This window comes from Platichthys flesus, chromosome 8 (assembly GCF_949316205.1).
Source record: "Platichthys flesus chromosome 8, fPlaFle2.1, whole genome shotgun sequence".
Taxonomy (NCBI): Eukaryota; Metazoa; Chordata; class Actinopteri; order Pleuronectiformes; family Pleuronectidae; genus Platichthys; species Platichthys flesus.
The window spans coordinates 21293173-21305448 of record NC_084952.1 but is presented as its reverse complement, the minus strand read 5'-3'; the positions used below and the strand labels follow the sequence as shown (position 1 = coordinate 21305448).

General features: G+C 42.4%; 11 non-coding genes across 11 annotated transcripts; all 11 read right to left on the bottom strand.

Annotated features, from left to right (window-relative positions):
• Positions 1 to 217: 217 nt before the first annotated feature.
• Positions 218 to 289, bottom strand: trnam-cau (transfer RNA methionine (anticodon CAU)). The gene has a single exon. It is a non-coding gene; the product is annotated as a tRNA-Met (tRNA).
• Positions 290 to 993: 704 nt separating this feature from the next.
• trnam-cau (transfer RNA methionine (anticodon CAU)) lies at positions 994 to 1065 on the bottom strand. Its single transcript has one exon. It is a non-coding gene; the product is annotated as a tRNA-Met (tRNA).
• A 1056-nt stretch (positions 1066 to 2121) lies between these two features.
• On the bottom strand, positions 2122 to 2203 carry trnal-aag (transfer RNA leucine (anticodon AAG)). The gene has a single exon. It is a non-coding gene; the product is annotated as a tRNA-Leu (tRNA).
• A 1493-nt stretch (positions 2204 to 3696) lies between these two features.
• Positions 3697 to 3778, bottom strand: trnal-aag (transfer RNA leucine (anticodon AAG)). Its single transcript has one exon. It is a non-coding gene; the product is annotated as a tRNA-Leu (tRNA).
• Positions 3779 to 4613: 835 nt separating this feature from the next.
• trnam-cau (transfer RNA methionine (anticodon CAU)) lies at positions 4614 to 4685 on the bottom strand. Its single transcript has one exon. It is a non-coding gene; the product is annotated as a tRNA-Met (tRNA).
• A 310-nt stretch (positions 4686 to 4995) lies between these two features.
• Positions 4996 to 5077, bottom strand: trnal-aag (transfer RNA leucine (anticodon AAG)). The gene has a single exon. It is a non-coding gene; the product is annotated as a tRNA-Leu (tRNA).
• A 320-nt stretch (positions 5078 to 5397) lies between these two features.
• trnam-cau (transfer RNA methionine (anticodon CAU)) lies at positions 5398 to 5469 on the bottom strand. Its single transcript has one exon. It is a non-coding gene; the product is annotated as a tRNA-Met (tRNA).
• Positions 5470 to 5780: 311 nt separating this feature from the next.
• trnal-aag (transfer RNA leucine (anticodon AAG)) lies at positions 5781 to 5862 on the bottom strand. The gene has a single exon. It is a non-coding gene; the product is annotated as a tRNA-Leu (tRNA).
• Positions 5863 to 6190: 328 nt separating this feature from the next.
• trnav-cac (transfer RNA valine (anticodon CAC)) lies at positions 6191 to 6262 on the bottom strand. The gene has a single exon. It is a non-coding gene; the product is annotated as a tRNA-Val (tRNA).
• Positions 6263 to 11457: 5195 nt separating this feature from the next.
• trnal-aag (transfer RNA leucine (anticodon AAG)) lies at positions 11458 to 11539 on the bottom strand. Its single transcript has one exon. It is a non-coding gene; the product is annotated as a tRNA-Leu (tRNA).
• A 312-nt stretch (positions 11540 to 11851) lies between these two features.
• Positions 11852 to 11923, bottom strand: trnam-cau (transfer RNA methionine (anticodon CAU)). Its single transcript has one exon. It is a non-coding gene; the product is annotated as a tRNA-Met (tRNA).
• Positions 11924 to 12276: the final 353 nt, after the last annotated feature.

The window sequence follows — 12276 nt, the reverse complement described above, 5'->3', positions numbered from 1 at the left end:
TCAAACACATACCCTATGGGAGTATAGAGCTTTACTCAAGATCATTAGACCACAAAACTATCAGCCAAGTTCGGGCTTCAACTGTTGGGTCTATTCTGTCACGTTTTCAACTTCAAAAGCCAAAGCAAGTCACTTTCAGCAGGAGATGAGTTAACGTTTAGAAGGCGAGGACAAGGGTAACATAACAGATAACAATGGAGTGGATAAAGTATTCCTTTAGCAGAGGATGGTTTCGATCCATCGACCTCTGGGTTATGGGCCCAGCACGCTTCCGCTGCGCCACTCTGCTCTTGTTTAATGATATAATTTCATACGAACATAGTCTTTGGTTTTATAAGGTTTTATCAGCAGTTAAATTGACAGGACTTGAAGGAAGTTATTGGTAAATGTGAAGTCATGTGCTCCAGTCTGAAGGTGCACATCTTAACTCTTATCTCGTTTAAAACCAGACGGGAGAAAAAAAGAAGATGTCCTCCTGTACACCTCATTGGATATCCCATGTGCTTCAAAGCTCGGGTGGCTGTTGCAGTTTTGAACAACAAGAGAGCTTCTTATAGTAGATAATGTGCAAGTAGCCAATACATTCAACTGATAGTCTACTGGCAGTGGTGGGATTTGAACCCACGCCTCCTGAGAGACTGGAGCCTTAATCCAGCGCCTTTGACCACTCGGCCCGATACCGTTGGAAACTAGATTTAACCAAACAGACAGGAGGGGTTTAGATGTAAATGACACTTTGATGACAATTGGACAATCAAATCGAAGACACACATGAAAGAACATTCGAAATTTCAAACACATACCCTGTGGGAGTATAGAGCTTTACTCGAGATCAAAAGACCACAAAAATAACAGCCAAGTTAGGGGCTTCAACTGTTGGTTCTATTCTGTCACGTTTTCAACTTCAAAGCCAAAGCAAGTCACTTTCAGCAGGAGATGAGTTAATGTTTAGAAGGCGAGGACAAGGGTAACATAACAGATAAAGGAATCTTTTAGCAGAGGATGGTTTCGATCCATCGACCTCTGGGTTATGGGCCCAGCACGCTTCCGCTGCGCCACTCTGCTCTTGTTTAATGATATAATTTCATACGAACATAGTCTTTGGTTTTATAAGGTTTTATCAGCAGCTTAATCGACAGGACTTGAAGGAAGTTATTGGTAAATGTGAAGTCATGTGCTCCAGTCTGAAGGTGCACATCTTAACTCTTACCTCGTTTGAAAACCAGACGGGAGAAAAAGAAAATGTCCTCATGTACACCTCATATGCTACTGGCTTTTGCAGTACAGTAGAAAGTACTACAAGTAGCCAACACATGCAAATACCAGTCAATTGGCAGTGGTGGGATTTGAACCCATGCCTCCTGAGAGACTAGAGCCTAAATCCAGCGCCTTAGACCACTCGGCCACACTACCATTAAACGTGACTTAACCCAAAAAATCTTGAGTCGTTTCAATGAAAAGTCCACTTTGACGACAATTGGACAATCAAATCGAAGACACACATGGAAGAACATTCGAAACTTCAAACACATACCCTATGGGAGTATAGAGCTTTACTCAAGATCATTAGACCACAAAACTATCAGCCAAGTTAAGGGCTTCAACTGTTGGGTCTATTCTGTCACGCTTTCAACTTCAAAAGCCAAAGCAAGTCACTTTCTTCAGGAGATGAGTTAACGTTTAGAAGGCGAGGACAAGGGTAACATAACAGATAACAATGGAGTGGATAAAGTATTCCTTTAGCAGAGGATGGTTTCGATCCATCGACCTCTGGGTTATGGGCCCAGCACGCTTCCTCTGCGCCACTCTGCTCTTGTTTAATGATATAATTTCATATGAACATAGTCTTTGGTTTTATAAGGTTTTATCATCAGCTTAATCGACAGGCCTTGAAGGAAGTTATTGGTAAATGTGAAGTCATGTGCTCCAGTCTGAAGGTGCACATCTTAACTCTTATCTCGTTTAAAACCAGACGGGAGAAAAGGAAAATGTCCTCCTGTACACCTCATTGGATATCCCATGTGCTTCAAAGCTCGGGTGGCTGTTGCAGTTTTGAACAACAAGAGAGCTTCTTATAGTGGATTATGTGCAAGTAGCCAATACATTCAACTGATAGTCTACTGGCAGTGGTGTGATTTGAACCCACGCCTCCTGAGAGACTGGAGCCTTAATCCAGCGCCTTTGACCACTCGGCCACACTACCGTTGGAAACTAGATTTAACCAAACAGACAGGAGGGGTTTAGATGTAAATGACACTTTGATGACAATTGGACAATCAAATCGAAGACACACATGAAAGAACATTCGAAATTTCAAACACATACCCTGTGGGAGTATAGAGCTTTACTCGAGATCAAAAGACCACAAAAATAACAGCCAAGTTAGGGGCTTCAACTGTTGGTTCTATTCTGTCACGTTTTCAACTTCAAAGCCAAAGCAAGTCACTTTCAGCAGGAGATGAGTTAATGTTTAGAAGGCGAGGACAAGGGTAACATAACAATGGAGTGGATAAAGTATTCCTTTAGCAGAGGATGGTTTCGATCCATCGACCTCTGGGTTATGGGCCCAGCACGCTTCCTCTGCGCCACTCTGCTCTTGTTTAATGATATAATTTCATACGAACATAGTCTTTGGTTTTATAAGGTTTTATCAGCAGGTAAATCGAAAGGACTTGAAGGAAGTTATTGGTAAATGTGAAGTTATGTGCTCCAGTCTGAAGGTGCACATCTTAACTCTTACCTCGTTTGAAAACCAGACGGGAGAAAAAGAAAATGTCCTCCTGTACACCTCATTGGATATCCCATGTGCTTCAAAGCTCGGGTGGCTGTTGCAGTTTTGAACAACAAGAGAGCTTCTTATAGTAGATAAGCTGCAAGTAGCCAATAAATTCAACTGATAGTCTACTGGCAGTGGTGGGATTTGAACCCAAGCCTCCTGAGAGACTGGAGCCTTAATCCAGCACCTTTGACCACTCGGCCACACTACTGTTGGAAACTAGATTTAACCAAACAGACAGGAGGGGTTTCGATGAAAAGTCCACTTTGACGACAATTGGACAATCAAATCGAAGACACACATTGAAGAACATTCGAAACTTCAAACACATACCCTATGGGAGTATAGAGCTTTACTCAAGATCATCAGACCACAAAACTATCAGTTAAGTTAAGGGCTTCAACTGTTGGGTCTTTTCTGTCACGTTTTCAACTTCAAAAGCCAAAGCAAGTCACTTTCAGCAGGAGATGAGTTAACGTTTAGAAGGCGAGGACAAGGGTAACATAACAAATAACAATGGAGTGGATAAAGTATTCCTTTAGCAGAGGATGGTTTAGATCCATCGACCTCTGGGTTATGGGCCCAGCACGCTTCCGCTGCGCCACTCTGCTCTGGTTTAATGATATAATTTCATACGAACATAGTCTTTGGTTTTATAAGGTTTTATCAGCAGCTTAATCGACAGGACTTGAAGGAAGTTATTGGTAAATGTGAAGTCATGTGCTCCAGTCTGAAGGTGCACATCTTAACTCTTATCTCGTTTAAAACCAGACGGGAGAAAAGGAAAATGTCCTCCTGTACACCTCATTGGATATCCCATGTGCTTCAAAGCTCGGATGGCTGTTGCAGTTTTGAACAACAAGAGAGCTTCTTATAGTAGATAATGTGCAAGTAGCCAATACATTCAACTGATAGTCTACTGGCAGTGGTGGGATTTGAACCCACGCCTCCTGAGAGACTGGAGCCTTTATCCAGCGCCTTTGACCACTCGGCCACACTACCGTTGGAATCTAGATTTAACCAAACAGACAGGAGGGGTTTAGATGTAAATGACACTTTGATGACAATTGGACAATCAAATCGAAGACACACATGAAAGAACATTCGAAATTTCAAACACATACCCTGTGGGAGTATAGAGCTTTACTCGAGATCAAAAGACCACAAAAATAACAGCCAAGTTAGGGGCTTCAACTGTTGGTTCTATTCTGTCACGTTTTCAACTTCAAAGCCAAAGCAAGTCACTTTCAGCAGGAGATGAGTTAATGTTTAGAAGGCGAGGACAAGGGTAACATAACAGATAAAGGAATCTTTTAGCAGAGGATGGTTTGGATCCATCGACCTCTGGGTTATGGGCCCAGCACGCTTCCGCTGCGCCACTCTGCTCTTGTTTAATGATATAATTTCATACGAACATAGTCTTTGGTTTTATAAGGTTTTATCAGCAGCTTAATCGACAGGACTTGAAGGAAGTTATTGGTAAATGTGAAGTCATGTGCTCCAGTCTGAAGGTGCACATCTTAACTCTTACCTCGTTTGAAAACCAGACGGGAGAAAAAGAAAATGTCCTCATGTACACCTCATTGGATACCCCATATGCTACTGGCTTTTGCAGTACAGAAGAAAGTACTACAAGTAGCCAACACATGCAAATACCAGTCAATTAGACCACAAAACTATCAGCCAAGTTAAGGGCTTCAACTGTTGGGTCTATTCTGTCACGTTTTCAACTTCAAAAGCCAAAGCAAGTCACTTTCAGCAGGAGATGAGTTAACGTTTAGAAGGCGAGGACAAGGGTAACATAACAAATAACAATGGAGTGGATAAAGTATTCCTTTAGCAGAGGATGGTTTCGATCCATCGACCTCTGGGTTATGGGCCCAGCACGCTTCCGCTGCGCCACTCTGCTCTTGTTTATTGATATAATTTCATACGAACATAGTCTTTGGTTTTATAAGGTTTTATCAGCAGGTAAATCGAAAGGACTTGAAGGAAGTTATTGGTAAATGTGAAGTTATGTGCTCCAGTCTGAAGGTGCACATCTTAACTCTTACCTCGTTTGAAAACCAGACGGGAGAAAAAGAAAATGTCCTCCTGTACACCTCATTGGATATCCCATGTGCTTCAAAGCTCGGGTGGCTGTTGCAGTTTTGAACAACAAGAGAGCTTCTTATAGTAGATAAGCTGCAAGTAGCCAATAAATTCAACTGATAGTCTACTGGCAGTGGTGGGATTTGAACCCACGCCTCCTGAGAGACTGGAGCCTTAATCCAGCACCTTTGACCACTCGGCCACACTACCGTTGGAAACTAGATTTAACCAAACAGACAGGAGGGGTTTAGATGTAAATGACACTTTGATGACAATTGGACAATCAAATCGAAGACACACATGGAAGAACATTCGAAACTTCAAACACATACCCTATGGGAGTATAGAGCTTTACTCAAGATCATTAGACCACAAAACTATCAGCCAAGTTCGGGCTTCAACTGTTGGGTCTATTCTGTCACGTTTTCAACTTCAAAAGCCAAAGCAAGTCACTTTCAGCAGGAGATGAGTTAACGTTTAGAAGGCGAGGACAAGGGTAACATAACAATGGAGTGGATAAAGTATTCCTTTAGCAGAGGATGGTTTCGATCCATCGACCTCTGGGTTATGGGCCCAGCACGCTTCCGCTGCGCCACTCTGCTCTTGTTTAATGATATAATTTCATACGAACATAGTCTTTGGTTTTATAAGGTTTTATCAGCAGTTAAATTGACAGGACTTGAAGGAAGTTATTGGTAAATGTGAAGTCATGTGCTCCAGTCTGAAGGTGCACATCTTAACTCTTATCTCGTTTAAAACCAGACGGGAGAAAAAAAGAAAATGTCCTCCTGTACACCTCATTGGATATCCCATGTGCTTCAAAGCTCGGGTGGCTGTTGCAGTTTTGAACAACAAGAGAGCTTCTTATAGTAGATAATGTGCAAGTAGCCAATACATTCAACTGATAGTCTACTGGCAGTGGTGGGATTTGAACCCACGCCTCCTGAGAGACTGGAGCCTTAATCCAGCGCCTTTGACCACTCGGCCACACTACCGTTGGAAACTAGATTTAACCAAACAGACAGGAGGGGTTTAGATGTAAATGACACTTTGATGACAATTGGACAATCAAATCGAAGACACACATGGAAGAACATTCGAAACTTCAAACACATACCCTATGGGAGTATAGAGCTTTACTCAAGATCATTAGACCACAAAACTATCAGCCAAGTTAAGGGCTTCAACTGTTGGGTCTATTCTGTCACGTTTTCAACTTCAAAAGCCAAAGCAAGTCACTTTCAGCAGGAGATGAGTTAACGTTTAGAAGGCGAGGACAAGGGTAACATAACAAATAACAATGGAGTGGATAAAGTATTCCTTTAGCAGAGGATGGTTTCGATCCATCGACCTCTGGGTTGTGGGCCCAGCACGCTTCCGCTGCGCCACTCTGCTCTGGTTTATTGATATAATTTCATACGAACATAGTCTTTGGTTTTATAAGGTTTTATCAGCAGCTTAATCGACAGGACTTGAAGGAAGTTATTGGTAAATGTGAAGTCATGTGCTCCAGTCTGAAGGTGCACATCTTAACTCTTATCTCGTTTAAAACCAGACGGGAGAAAAGGAAAATGTCCTCCTGTACACCTCATTGGATATCAAATCAATCAATCAATCAAATTTTATTTGTATAGCCCATATTCACAAATTACTATTCATCTCATAGGGCTTTAACAGGGTGTGACATCCTCTGTCCTTAACCCTCAGCAAGAGTAAGGAAAAACTACAAAAAACCCTTTTAACAGGGTAAAAATATGTAGAAACCTCAGAGAGAGCCACATGTGAGGGATCCCTCTCCCAGGACGGACAGAAGTGCAATAGATGCCACGTGCAGGAGAACATCATCAATAATCAAAGTCTCTAGCAGCATTGATGAAGCACAGTCCATGCTCAGCAACCATCTAGACCACGATCCACCATCCAGACCAGACGCCACTTCAGTCCTCAGTCACCGTCCACCGCCGCCCACCAGGAGGACCCATCACAAGCCACCACTGCGGTCCTGGTCCACCGCCCGTGCCCAATGCCAACGCGACACAGGGTCCGCCACCAGCACCACGATCAGCCCACATGACTCAGAATCCGCCACACTGGATCCAACACCGCGACCCCCGGTGCGCGATCCACAAACCGTAATCCATGGTGCGGCCACAGAGGCCCTGGATCTGCGGGTGATAAAGCAAAGGGATTCCGGGGAAGGGGGATAGGGATGGAGAAGAGGAAGGAGAAGCTGGAAAGAGAAGCTCCGTGTGTCATGTGTCATAAAATAGAACAAGTAACGTTCTGGCGCACTAATTAGCTCTAACTATAAGCTTTATCAAAAAGGAAGGTTTTGAGCCTACTTTTAAACGAACAGATGGTGACTGCCTCCCGAACTGAAAGTGGTAGATTATTCCACAGCCGAGGGGCTTGATGGCTAAAAGCTCTGGCTCCTACTCTACTTTTAGAGAATTTAGGGACGACAAGTAGGCTTGAATTCTGGGAGCGGAGTGCTCTAGTGGGTTTATAAGGTATTAACAGCTCTTTAAGGTATAAAGGCGCTATATTATTAAGGGCCTTGAAGGTGAGGAGGAGAATTTTAAATTCTATTCTAGATTTAACTGGAAGCCAGTGTAGCGATGCTAATATTGGAGAAATGTGCTCTCTTCTCTTTGTTCTCGTCAGGACACGTGCTGCAGCATTTTGGACAAGCTGTAGAGTCTTTAACGACTTCCTGCTGGAGCCTGATAATAATGAATTACAATAGTCCAGTCTCGATGTAACAAAGGCGTGGACTAGTTTTTCTGCATCTTTTTGTGAAAGGACATGTCTAATTTTTGAAATATTACGCAAGTGGAAAAAAGCGGTCCTAGAAATTTGTTTTAAGTGACTATTAAAGGATAAATCAGGATCGAAGATCACTCCCAAGTTCCTGACTGTTTCATTGGAAGCAAGGGCAATGTCGTCTAGCGCAGCTATATCATTAGATAATGCATCTCTAAGGTGTTTGGGGCCAAGTATTATAACCTCTGTTTTGTCTGAGTTTAATAAGAGAAAATTGCGGGTCATCCAGGTTTTTATGTCCTTGAGACATGTTCGAAGTTTAGTTAATTGATTACTTTGTTCAGGTTTTATTGACAAATATAACTGGGTGTCATCCGCATAGCAGTGGAAATTTACCGAGTGTGTCCTGATAATGTTTCCTAGTGGAAGCATATATAATGAGAATAAAATTGGGCCGAGCACAGAGCCCTGTGGAACACCATGATTAACTTTGGTGCGCACAGATGACTCATCATTAATTTGCACAAATTGGGAGCGATCAGAAAAATACGATTTAAACCAGTTAAGGGCGGTTCCATTAATGTTAATTAACTGTTTTAGTCTTTGTAATAAAATTTGATGGTCAATTGTGTCGAATGCTGCACTGAGATCTAACAGAACGAGGACAGACACAAGTCCCTGATCTGAGGCTATTAAAAGGTCATTAGTGACTTTTGCCAAGGCTGTCTCTGTACTGTGATTGGCTCTAAACCCCGATTGAAAGTCTTCATATATATTATTTTCCTGGAGAAACTCACACAGCTGATTGGCTACCACTTTTTCTAAGATTTTAGAAATGAAGGAGAGGTTAGATATTGGTCTGTAATTGGCTAAAACCTCTGGGTCTAGGGTGGGTTTTTTGAGTAGGGGTTTGATGACAGCTATTTTAAAAGACTGTGGTACATAACCTGATGATAATGACAGATTGATAATGTTAAGTAACGAACTATCAATTAGGGGCAGAATGTCTTTAAGTAAGTTGGTAGGAATGGGATCTAAGATACAGGTTGTTGGTTTAGAACCTGAGATTAATTTGGTAAACTGATCACGGGTGATCAGAGAGAAGCTGTCTAAGTAATGGGTAGGATTCTCAGCCGTTTCTGAGATCTCTGTTGTTGGGAGGGTATTAGTGCCAATTGAGGGCAGGAGATGGTTGATTTTATTTCTAATAGTTTGAATTTTATCATTAAAAAAGGTCATAAAGATATTGCTATTTAGGGATGGAGGAATACTGGGTTCGGTGGAGGTGTGACTCTCTGTCAGCCTGGCTACAGTGCAGAAGAGAAACCTGGGGTTATTTTTATTCTCTTCTATTAGTTTTGAATAGTAGGCGGCTCTTACTTTGTGGAGAGCCTTTTTATATTCTTTAACACTATTCTTCCAGTCTATGATTTTTTCAACATTGTTGCTGGAGCGCCACTTCCTTTCTAGTTTTCTTGATAATTGTTTTCACTCATTTGTCTGGGAATTATACCACGGAGCTAATTTACTATGTTTGACATTTTTCTTTTTTAGAGGCGCTATTGAGTCTAATGTTAATCGTAATGAGTCTGCAGAGCTATCGACGAGGTGGTCGATCTCAATGGAGCTCAGGGTTTTAAAGAATTTGTTGTTTATATCTACTGCTAATACGGGTTTAAATGTAATTGGGATTATTTCCTTAAATTTAGCTACAGCACTATCAGGTAGACATCTAGAAAATGAATTTTTTATTAGTGGCATATATTCAGTTATTGAAAAATCAAAGGTTATTAAATTATGGTCTGATAGAACTGGATTGCGCGGAAGTACTGTTAAATTTTCAATTGCGACACCGTACGATAATACAAGGTCAAGTGTGTGGTTACCACAATGAGTAGGTTTGTGCACACACTGACTGAAACCAATAGAGTCTAGTATTGAAATAAATGCTACGCTAAGGCAATCTTTATTATTATCAACATGAATATTAAAGTCACCAACAATAATAATTTTATCGGTCTTTAGGACTAAGTTTGATAAAAACTCAGGGAATTCCTTTAAAAATTCAGTATAAGCCCTGGGAGCACGGTAAACTACGGCAAATATGATTGGCTGTTGGTGGTTCCTGGATTGGCGTGGAAGACTAAGAACCAGACATTCAAATGACTTGTAGCTGAGTTTAGGTTTAGGATTAATTGATAGACTGGAGTTAAAAATAGCAGCAACTCCACCTCCTCGCCCAATTTCTCTAGGAACCTGTGAATTGATATGACTGGGGGGAGTAGATTCATTTAGACTGACATAATCATCAGGATGCAGCCACGTCTCAGTGAGGGACAATAAATCTATGTTGTAATCAGAGACTATTTCATTAACTAAAAGAGCCTTTTTTTCCAGTGATCTAATGTTTAAAAGACCACATTTAAAAGTCTGGGTTTCCTGTATTGTTTCAGAGGTTGTTTTAATTTGTATTAAATTTTTGTGTGGAGTTCTCGCTCTATTATTGTTTAATTTCAATAATTTAATCGGACGGTGAACAGACACAATCTCTATGGGGTTTTGTGACTGATCCAGAGGGAGCGCAGAGAAGTGTTTAGCACTGCAGCTCTGCTTCCTGGTCCCAACTATGGGTTGTCATGTTATAGACTTAGTAATATTCCTAGATAAGAGAGCTGCTCCATCCCAAGTGGGATGAACGCCGTCTCTCCTAACAAGACCAGGTTTTCTCAAAAAAGTTAGCCAATTATCTATAAAGCCCACGCCGTTTACAGGACACCACCTCGACAGCCAGCGGTTAAAAGACAACATGCGGCTAAACATGTCATCACCTGTTGTATTAGGGAGCGGGCCAGAGAAAACTACTGTGTCCGACATCGTTTTAGCAAAAGCACACACCGACTCAACATTCAATTTAGTGACCTCCGACATACGAAGCCGGGAGTCGTTGCTGCCGACGTGAATTACGATTTTATTGTATTTACCTTTTTTAGATTTAGCCATTAACTTAAGTTTAGATTCGATGTCGCCGGCTCTGGCCCCTGGGATACAATTAACTATGGTCGCTGGTGTCGCTAACCTGACGTTTCTCAGAACCGAGTCGCCAATAATCAGAGTTTGTTTATCAGCGGGTGCCTCGCTGAGTGGAGAGAATCTATTTGAAACGTGAGCTGGTGGCTCTTTAATCGTGGGCTTTCTAAGTCTAGCACTATGCCCCCTCTGGAACGTCACCCATCTGCCCTGGGCTCCCGGCTGCACGGGACTAGTCTGGGGACTGCTCGTTAAGGCTAAGCTACGTGCTAAGCTAGGTGGCTCCGCGGCTAGCGGGAGCCGGCTAACTACAGCTAACGGAGTTTCTAAGCTGCTGAGCCGAGCTTCTAAGTCGCTAAGCCTCGCCTCCATCGCTATCAACACACTACATTTATTACATGTACCACTACTGTTAAGGGAGGCAGAGGAGTAGGTAAACATTAGACACTCGGAGCAAGAGAGAGCAGTAGAGCAACAGGGAGAGAGAGAAGACATCGCTGCTATATAGCTACGAAGGTGAGCTCAGACAGAACACAGAATCACTAAGCACGATAGAATAAGGGTTGGTATGTGCGAGTGTTTAACTACAGACCGGTGATTTTAGCCGTAGTGCTACAGGGAAACAGTTGTGTTTAGCAGCGGAGCTAATTCGCAGAGCGACCACCACCAGTGGCAAGAAAACAGGAAGCACATATCCCATGTGCTTCAAAGCTCGGGTGGCTGTTGCAGTTTTGAACAACAAGAGAGCTTCTTATAGTAGATAATGTGCAAGTAGCCAATACATTCAACTGATAGTCTACTGGCAGTGGTGGGATTTGAACCCACGCCTCCTGAGAGACTGGAGCCTTAATCCAGCGCCTTTGACCACTCGGCCACACTACCGTTGGAATCTAGATTTAACCAAACAGACAGGAGGGGTTTAGATGTAAATGACACTTTGATGACAATTGGACAATCAAATCGAAGACACACATGAAAGAACATTCGAAATTTCAAACACATACCCTGTGGGAGTATAGAGCTTTACTCGAGATCAAAAGACCACAAAAATAACAGCCAAGTTAGGGGCTTCAACTGTTGGTTCTATTCTGTCACGTTTTCAACTTCAAAGCCAAAGCAAGTCACTTTCAGCAGGAGATGAGTTAATGTTTAGAAGGCGAGGACAAGGGTAACATAACAGATAAAGGAATCTTTTAGCAGAGGATGGTTTCGATCCATCGACCTCTGGGTTATGGGCCCAGCACGCTTCCGCTGCGCCACTCTGCTATTGTTTAATGATATAATTTCATACGAACATAGTCTTTGGTTTTATAAGGTTTTATCAGCAGCTTAATCGACAGGACTTGAAGGAAGTTATTGGTAAATGTGAAGTCATGTGCTCCAGTCTGAAGGTGCACATCTTAACTCTTACCTCGTTTGAAAACCAGACGGGAGAAAAAGAAAATGTCCTCATGTACACCTCATTGGATACCCCATATGCTACTGGCTTTTGCAGTACAGAAGAAAGTACTACAAGTAGCCAACACATGCAAATACCAGTCAATTGGCAGTGGTGGGATTTTAACCCACGCCTCCTGAGAGACTAGAGCCTAAATCCAGCGCCTTAGACCACTCGGCCA